A 10,000-nucleotide genomic window follows, 5' to 3' on the forward strand; every position below is an offset into this window, starting at 1 on the left:
AGCGAGAGCAAGGGTTTATGATCTGTCACAAGAATAAATTTTCTCCCGTAGAGAGAATGGTTGAACTTTCTCAGTGCAAAAATAATTGATAACGCCTCTTTCTGTATCTGGCTATAGTTTCTTTGCGTTTCGGAAAGAGTCTTTGAGGCGTTGGCAATTAGGCGCTCTGAGCCATGGAAACAGCTCTGATTCCAACATTTGAAGCATTACAGGCCATTCCTATGGGTAGGAATGGGTCAAAGCGTGCAAGTACAGTGTCGTCACACAACAGAGATTTTACGGTGTCGAATGCTGCTTGCTCCTCTGTACCTCAAATCCAATGAGAATTTTTCTTAGTCAGCCGGTACAGGAGTTCCAAATGTGTGGACAGATTGGGCAGGAACTTGCTGTAGAATTGGACTGAACCAAGAAATGAGCGTAGACTGGAAACAGTCGTGGGCGCAGGCATCTTCTGAAGAGCATCAACCTTGGGACTCTTAGCAACTCCTCAGCTTGACAACAGATGTCCCAGGTACTCGACATAGGGCTGAGCAAATAAGTATTTCTCAAGGCGACAACGGAGTCCCTTATCACTCAGGAATTGTAGTAGCCTCTTTAAATTGCTGTGGTGCTCTTGCGCCGTTGATCCGCTGACCAGTATGTCATCCAGGTATACTGCAACCCCGGGTAGATCGCTTGTAAGCTGATCCGTAATTTCCTGAAAATATCCCGGGGCAGAGGTAATCCCAAAGGGTTTACGCATTTGGAGCAGAACACCTTGATAAGTGCTTAATACAAGTCTCTTCTGTGATTCAGGACCAAGCGCAATCTGGCTGTACGCATCTGCTAAATCAATCTTCGTAAAACCATATCCTCCCGAAAGCTTCTGTATCAGTTTTTCTGGCGTAGGTATTGGATGACGATGCGTTTCCAGTTGAGCATTGACAATCGCAGAATAATCTCCACAAACCCGCAGTTTGGCCTTGGCTTGTCCTTGAAGCAAAGGTTTGCCGATGGGTAATACAGGAGTGTCATATTCATTGAATTAGGTTTTCCGCCAAACACCACGTTTGATTCCTACCTCGTATGCTTGAACTAAGTCTTCCTGAAGCGCAAATGGAACCGTTCTAGATTTGCAGAACATTGGCTTCGTTTTGCCTTTGAACTTCACCTCCAACTAAAAGTCTTTAAGTTTTCCCAGCTCAGGCTTGAAGACATCGAGAAATTCTTCACATAATCTGCGATATTCCTTTTGTAACTTCCTGTCAGTTTCTAAATCTTCAAACACAACGCGACAAACTATCGACGAGCCAGGAATGTTCTGTTGCATTAGGTTGTCCACTGATATTCCAAGATGCTCAATGGCACTACATCCTAGCAGGTTGAGGTCGGGTAATTCCGTCACATTAAATCCTAAAGCCTGTTGGGTATCTTCGGTCTCCGCTTGCAGGGTAATGGTTCCTAAAACTGGTAACTCGTGCTGACTAGCCGACTCAAAGTGTTGGTAAGGCTCCTGTAGTTCGGGTTTCCCCAGTGCACTCCAAGCATTTTTTGCCAAGGAAGTTGTCTCCTCCTCCTGTGTCCACTTCGAATTTTACCGTGTGTTGCCCTTCCAACTTGAGCGGTAAATGAAGTTCAGGAACTTGAATCCTGTTAATTGCTGTTGGCTTTAAGATAGTGACGATCTTTTGGGTTTTTCTCCTCTCACACCTCAGAATGTTGCTGTCTCGCTTTTTCTTTAAACAGGCAACCTCCAGGTGTCCTATCTTACTACAATAATGGCAGGTAGTGCGCTTAAATCGACATTTCTTTGGACTGTGCCCAGGCTTGCCACATCTTATGCATGTGGCCGGGAAAGACTGGGACTCAGGCGAGGCAGACTTCCCTTTCTGGTTTGGCTGAATCTTGTTGATGTCTTGCTTTGGGTGTGGCCCATGAACAGTTTCCTTGGCCACCTTTGCGGGGTCTTCGGTTACGATCGCTATTTGTATAGCTCTTGCGAAAGTGAGTTCATCATCTTTTGACTTTAAATACCGCCTTTAGCACAGCTTCGTTATTGAGAGAACAAATAAACCTAGTTCGCAAAGCTTCGTCCAATGGATCTTGAATCGATGAAAAATCACAGATTACTGCGTCCTGACGAATGCGTGCAACACGTTCCTGGATTGTTTCGTCCCGGTTTCTGTCCACGTGACTCCAAAACTTGCAACGTTCACGAACAATAAAACGCCTTGGGTGAAATTGTTCAGTCATGAATTCCGAAATCTCCTTGATGTTAAGCTGATTGACATTCTTTGGTGGAGTTTGCTGGCCAGCGAGGTTAGTAAGAAGTTTATATGTAAACGGTGTCTGGTTGATCAAAAACACAGATGCCTTCTTTTCGCTCGGAACCGAATGTGCCTCGGCAAATGTACTGAACCGCGCCCAGTAATCCGTCCACAATTCAGACGCTGAGTTGAAAGCAGAGTAACTTGGTAAGGCGGCCGTAAACGACTTAGCCGTTTCTTTTCACTTAGATTTCTGGGCTCAAGAGAGCTTGGATTTTTTCCTGATGTTGCTTTTCGTGAGCTTGCATCATGAATTGTTGTTGTTGAATTTTCTGTTGAAGTAATCGCAGCAATTCATCTCTCGCCACATCGCAATTTTCGAATAGCTTGAATAGGCTGTAGAAAAAACGTTTAAAACTTGAAAGTAACAAAGTCCTGTTCAAACAAAATCGACATTTGAATTAACCCCATCCTCGTTACCAAAAATCTGTTGTGTTCTTCACCTCACAATGATTTTAAACGGAAAACATTTAACATTCAACATCCAACCTTTCACATAGAGCAAAAAGCAATATATATATATATATATATATATATACTCCACTGCTGTAATAATTAGGCCATTTTATCCTTAGATTTTTAACTTGTACTCTATTTTAAAAATTTTTTTAACTGACGAAGGCCGAAGGGCCGTTTTTATTAAATTTCCTGAACCTTCGAGAAGTTTTGTCTTCCTCTCCAGTTTAAATACTAACTGAGGAGACAACGTGCATCCTTTTGGATCCTTCTGTTGGGAGTTTATCGCGATCGTTTGGTCAACCACTACAGATATTCAAGCTATATATATATATAAGTAGAATGATAAAGATTGAATATCCAACGATGATGCCACTTGCGAGGATGATCCAAAAGGATACAAAACGTCTTGACTCAGATAAATATATATATATATATATATATATATATATATATATATATATATATATAATTAGTAGTGTAGGATGGGAACAGAAATCGATACAACAAAGGAAATGAGTGAAAATGTGTTCAGCCGGGAATCGAACCCGGGTCTCCTGGTTACCAGTCAGATGCCTTACCACTCGGCCACTGAACCAACCCCGCCATTCAGCCGAATTGGAAGGACCTTTAAATGGCAAGCTCTGAGGAGAATCGCACATTTTCTGCAGTGAGGATCGCGTCACTATGCTCAAGTTGATCAGCGATTCACAGTAAATTTCCCCCTATATATGAAATGATTGTGTAAGTTTGAGCGGGGAAATAACAACAACTAACTGCCTCATTTACCTTTGGATCACCAACCTATTCCCTTCAGAAGGCGATTCACAGTGATTTCTGACAAACTGCTCAAACTTACACAATCATTTCATATATAGGGGGAAATTTACTGTGAATCGCTGATCAACTTGAGCATAGTGACGCGATCCTCACTGCAGAAAATGTGCGATTCTCCTCAGAGCTTGCCATTTAAAGGTCCTTCCAATTCGGCTGAATGGCGGGGTTGGTTCAGTGGCCGAGTGGTAAGGCATCTGACCGGTAACCAGGAGACCCGGGTTCGATTCCCGGCTGAACACATTTTCACTCATTTCCTTTGTTGTATCGATTTCTGTTCCCATCCTACACTACTAATTAATACTTGTCAGAAATCACTGTGAATCGCCCTCTGAAGGGAATAGGTTGGTGATCCAAGGGTAAATGAGGCAGTTAGTTGTTGTTATTTCCCCGCTCAAACTTACACAATCATTATATATATATATATATATATATATATATATATATATATATATACAATATGTATACAATGTGCCCTCCCGGTTGTCACCATAATGGCTTTATGGCAACTCCTGAACTTGGGCACAGGATGTACGGTTACACATTGTTGGATTGCATTGTGGAGTCACAAGAGTGCTCAAACTGCAAGCAGTGAGCGAAGCATTATGCCAATAGTGAACACCTATTATGAGGCTCTCCACCCAATCCAGAGAGTGCTCAAACTGTATGAACAGTGAGCGTAATATACAATATGTATACAATGTGCCCTCCCGGTTGTCACCATAATGGCTTTATGGCAACTCCTGAACTTGGGCACAGGATGTACGGTTACATATATATATATACGGTTATACGGTTATATATATATATATATATACCTGCAGACAGTACTGTTTCGGCCTTCTGGGCCTCATCAGTGCAGTGCTGATGTCTGAGATGGAGGTTAAGCTTATAAAGCCACCCCAAATGTCCCACACATGTGGTACATCTAAGCCATGCCAGAGTGCTCAAACTAGCGAGCTAGTGAGCATGCGCAATTGCTAGCGGCAATGACTCATCCCAGTAGAGTGCTCAATTTGGACATGAAAGCAAAAGCTTTGTTATGCCAAAGAGCTATATCTATCTGCAGACAGTACTGTTTCGGCCTTCTGGGCCTCATCAGTGCAGTGCTGATGTATATGTATATATATATATATATATAGCAGGTACAATGTAAAATGCTGCGTCGCCAACGAAGAATGCCACTTGTGAGCAGGATCCAAAGAAGGATACACGATGCCTTGACTTCACGTGGTAATAAATAGGTTGAATGAAAAATGGAGTCAAAAGCAAACTACTCACAGGTCCATGTTTAATGTAAAGAACAAACGTTTCGCCCTTCGGGCTTCCTCAGTGTTCACAATAAGCTAAAAACTAAAAAATACTTGGCAGGAACTGAGTCGGTTTCAAGATCTTATATATGTGAAGAAGTGACAGTGACGAAATAAACAGATTTCTTGATTACACGAAATTTACAAACAAGCGCTAATGAGTAGGTGACAAAATAGGCCAGCTTATAGACAGAAAAACCACTTACACAATAGTAGATGAAGTGAACAATATAGAGTTAATTATGGGAGCTAACCATCACAGTAAAAAATTAAAAAGTATTATATCTAAAGTTATGAAGAATTTAATGGGAAAAATGTTTTGGGAAAGATAATAAATGAAAACGGCTAAAAAATGGCTAAAAAATAAAACTTATTGGCTAAACCTTAGATTCTATTCTTAGAGTTGAACTCTGATCGTTTAATTGTTAAGGCTGTGGGGATGAAGAGTACACAACTGGGAGCACCAAAAAGCTTCCCTTGTGAGTAAACGCCTATCTTCTTTCACCTAAAGAACGAGAGAAAAAGGTTATTTTTCCCCTTGTGGTTAATTTTAACCCTCATTTGCCCAACATTGGTAAAATCATTAAGTCGTATAGCCATTTAATTTATGATTCACCGACATTAGCACAGATTTTTCCCAAAGGGTCAATGATTCCATCTTATAGAAGGGCCAAAACCATCAAAGAGCTCCTAGCGGGACCTAAGGGATCTAATTATACTAACAACGACCATTCTGCTACAGGTTGTTTTAAATGTAGCAAAAAATGTGATTTATGTAAGAACTTTTTAAAGGAGGATAAGATTTTTTACAGCGCTCGTACAGATCGTTATTACACTATTAGGCAACATCTTGGTTGCAAATCTAAAAACGTGATTTATTTGGCCACTTGCAAGAAGTGTAAGGTTCATTATGTGGGTTCAACATCCAATGAATTCAAGGTCAGGTTTCGGAATCACAAATCGGCTATGCTTACTAACAAGACTACGTGCGAATTAGCCGAGCATTGCAATAGGGTTGAACACCAGATGTCTGACTTTGAATTCATTGTGATCGAAAAAATTGTTAATGAATGTGCAGATCACATTGATAGGCGTTTACTCACAAGGGAAGCTTTTTGGTGCTCCCAGTTGTGTACTCTTCATCCCCACGGCCTTAACAAACGATCAGAGTTCAACTCTAAGAATAGAATTAGGTTTAGCCAATAAGTTTTATTTTTTAGCCATGCATTTTTAGCCATTTTTTAGCCATTTTCATTTATTATCTTTCCCAAAACATTTTTTCCATTAAATTCTTCATAACTTTAGATATAATACTTTTTAATTTTTTACTGTGATGGTTAGCTCCCATAATTAACTCTATATTGTTCACTTCATCTACTATTGTGTAAGTGGTTTTTCTGTCTATAAGCTGGCCTATTTTGTCACATACTCATTAGCGCTTGTTTGTAAATTTCGTGTAATGAAGCAATCTGTTTATTTCGTCACTGTCACTTCTTCACATATATAAGATCTTGAAACCGACTCAGTTCCTGCCAAGTATTTTTTAGTTTCTAGCTTATTGTGAACACTGAGGAAGCCCGAAGGGCGAAACGTTTGTTCTTTACATTAAACATGGACCTGTGAGTAGTTTGCTTTTGACTCCATTTCTCCATTTTTCATTCAACCTACATATCTATATATATATATATATATTATATATTATAAAACTGGTTAAAAATGAAGCCGAAAATGGACAACTTTTGGTTTAAAAACTATAAAAAAATTAAAATTCTATAAAAAGTTTCGGTCTCTCGACCTTCTTCAGTTACAAAAGAGTTGGTAGAAAAATCTACAACTTAAATAGGGTTTCACAACAATGAATAAAAACCAGTTACATAAGAAATTCAAAGAAAACAATAGGAATCCCCGAAGGGGGCCTCTGAACACTGAAATAACCACAATTAACACTTATAACTATCTAGAGCTTAGAAAAGGACTTTTTAAAAAAATTCAGTGTTAAAAAGCACCTTAAGAAATATGCAACAACTTGCCCTAAGTCCGCTAAAGTCAAGTATGCGATTTTTTGAATGGAATTCTTGTCTTTTATTCAACCCGAAAGGTGAAAGGGAAAACAACTGCGCACTCCAGTATGCTTCTTTGGTGATGAGTAAATTTTCAGTGTTCTCGGACGTACTGTTTTGAATTCCGATAAACTGCAATAAGAAGTAATAAGAGTGCACTTGCCTTCAACCAATGTGGCCTGGCTCTAAACTCAAGGAACACTATCCTCTTTATATAAATTTTAAAAAAGTTAAACAGTGATAAAGCACTGGTAGTAGCCAGTGAAGGCGGGCGTGGTTTAAACTGTTTTCCTTGCTCAACTTGAGCTGGACCAGGGTGGGAACTGATTCCTTCTGAGAATTGATTCTAATTCCCACCTTGGTCAGAGTTTTTCTCTGTCCTTGTGTAGGCCATTTCCCTTTCCAGGGCTAACTCTATGATGTATTACAGGAATAGCACTCAAAAGTATACTCCGATCTAATGTTTATAGAGCAGAGATAGCGCAATGGTGAGAGCACTCGCCTCCCACCAACGTGGCCCGAGCTCGATTCCCAGACTTGGCGTCACATGAGGGTCGAGTTTGTTGGTTCTCTATTCTGCTCCGGGAGGCTTTTCTCCGGGTATTCCGGTTTTCCTCTTTCCTCAAAGGCAAGCTATGAGCTAATGAGATTACTTGGAACCATGTTCCCAATTAGCGAGAGGATCATTTCTCACTCGTTTATTATTACTGACTCTAAGTGGGAGACATTTCTGTTGAAATATAAGTGCTACCTGGTCAACGTTTGAAAAAAACGTACCCCTCCTAGTTAGATTTGTGTGTTCTTACCTTTGGCAAAAAGATTAAAGATATCGTTGTCGTAGCAGGGAATATTATGCACAAGCTGAGCACAGCGTACAATTCTTTGTACTGCGTATCATCCAAAATGACGGATAAGAAAGCACCAATCGTGGATAAGAAAACCACGTTGTACACACAAATACCAATGACACGCGAGTCGTTCAGGTGGGCGTAAACGACATTCCTTGTCTCGTAAGCGAGAAACAGGCCATAAAGCAATAGTATTCCTTTGTACACAAAGATCAGAGTCAACCTTGCAGATATTCAGTTTATGTTCGATGATCTCGAACGGGTTATTTGGATTTCGCTGCAACAAAATGCGTAAGAATTGGCACAAGTCGACACTCATTTCAAGATTCTCCTCCAACCACAAAAAAAAAAAATTATTCGGTCAATCAGTCAGCCAGTTAGTTAGTCATTGGATCTTTCAGTGAGACAGTAAGTCAGTCAGTTAGTGTGTCAGACGTAGGTCAGTAATTGAGAAATTATGTTCTTTGATTTGGAACCTATCCTTTCACAGGCAGCCCAAGCTCGATATATGTGTATCTGTACTGTGAAATGTTATGCAAGAGTAGAAATATAAGTTTTTGTAAAGGAAAACGGTTTTTCTCAAATTTCCAAAAAATATATTTACCATTTAAAATAAAAAAAATAGCTTATCTTGCTTCAGTCTTGTGTTTCTTTGCCTCTGATACAGTTTCTGGGTCGATTAATCGACCCAGAAACCATACCAGAGACAAAGAACACAAGACTGAAGAAAGGTAAGCTTTTTTTAAAATTTTAAATCGTAAATATTCTTTTTGAATTTTGATAAAAACCCTTTATAGTACAGATACACATATATTGAGCTTCGGCTACCTGTGATCCTTTCGATCTTTCAGGGTCAAAATGCACAAGAAAAAAAAAACCAATGAGGACGAGTCGGCATTCATTACAAAATTCTCCTCCAACCACAACATTTATTTCTATTTGAGTCCGTTAGTGACTGAGTAGGTCCCTGGGTGGATGGGTAAGTGATTGATTCAGTCAGTTGGTCAGTCGGTCGATCGGTAGCCTGCGTGGCAAGGGTAAGTAAATTAATTTTTCTGGAAGAGAGGAGAAGGAAACACTTGCGGACAAACCCCTCGATTTTGAAAAACTCCCGTTCGCACACAAACGGAGCTCGTAATTGGCTTGCCTAAGTCGCATATTATTGAGCAAAGGGCTGACATGGCTAAAGCGGAAGACGTGATTTTCTCTTCTAACGGGGATTTAGTCATGAGTTGCGACAAGAACAAAAGTCGTCTGTGAAATAGCTCTTCACAAGAACTCTATTTGCTTTGTTCCCCTCAGGATTTAGGAAAATTGCGATCTTTCCAGTTTTAGCACTTGCCAAAGAATTCACGACTGTGTCGTCCGCTGAAAGGTAATGCGAACGATCAATTCAATGGGGTTTCGGCTGGCTCGTAAACAGACTCCTAAAGGATTTAATCTTACGAGGTCCTTGTATTTTGCACCGCTGTGGAACAATGCTGTTGAAATCCTGTCGTGTAATTTCGACGCTTTGGGATATTGCAAAAGCAAGTGCGCCACTATTTGTATTCGTAGCTGTTCCTTTAAATTTAACATCAAGAATATAATACCACATGCGGTAAGAACAAGGTCATACACCACGGAACAGAAAATTCGCACTTTCTCTAAGTGTATTGTGTTGGACAACATATACAGTGATTTGGCGGGATTGTCAGACAACAACATGCTTTCGAATTTCAGGTACTCTGACATTTCATTGAGAGAAATTTTTGCTCACAGCATTAGCTGCCACAAGTTATAATCAGATACTTGCCTTACCAATCATTAAAATCTTACCGTCGCGGGGAATGTATGGCTTCATAGTTGACTGGAAGTCGCCTTAGGTAAGAGCACCTTTTTTTAACATTGGTCAAGATTATCATTATTTTCCTATTCCGAGAAGATTTTCCGTTCTTTGTTTTTGTCACTGGAGAAAACACTCGCGCCGATTTAGGGATCGGACTTCTTCCCTTAGGCGTGTCCAGCAAACCCTCTTTAGTGGAGTTGACTTGCTAATTTTACTTTGTATTGATTCCTGGGCACACGAATACTATACAGTGATCCATGATTTCGAATTTTGCATGCACAAGGTTTCAAATACGACTTGAATACTTTTGACATTTTACCACCTCAAATCCAATTTTCAGGCAGACCTCTGCCGTCTT

At 40.1% G+C, this 10,000-nt stretch overlaps 1 non-coding gene and 1 pseudogene across 1 annotated transcript; both read right to left on the reverse strand.

Moving 5' to 3' along the window:
* Positions 1–487: 487 nt before the first annotated feature.
* LOC138020179 (uncharacterized) overlaps positions 488–10,000 on the reverse strand; it is a 12,389-nt pseudogene continuing 2,876 nt past the window's right edge.
* On the reverse strand, positions 3,289–3,360 carry Trnat-ggu (transfer RNA threonine (anticodon GGU)). The gene has a single exon. It is a non-coding gene; the product is annotated as a tRNA-Thr (tRNA).

The sequence above is a fragment of the Montipora capricornis genome, chromosome 10 (genome assembly GCF_036669925.1).
Source record: "Montipora capricornis isolate CH-2021 chromosome 10, ASM3666992v2, whole genome shotgun sequence".
Classification (NCBI taxonomy): domain Eukaryota; kingdom Metazoa; phylum Cnidaria; class Anthozoa; order Scleractinia; family Acroporidae; genus Montipora; species Montipora capricornis.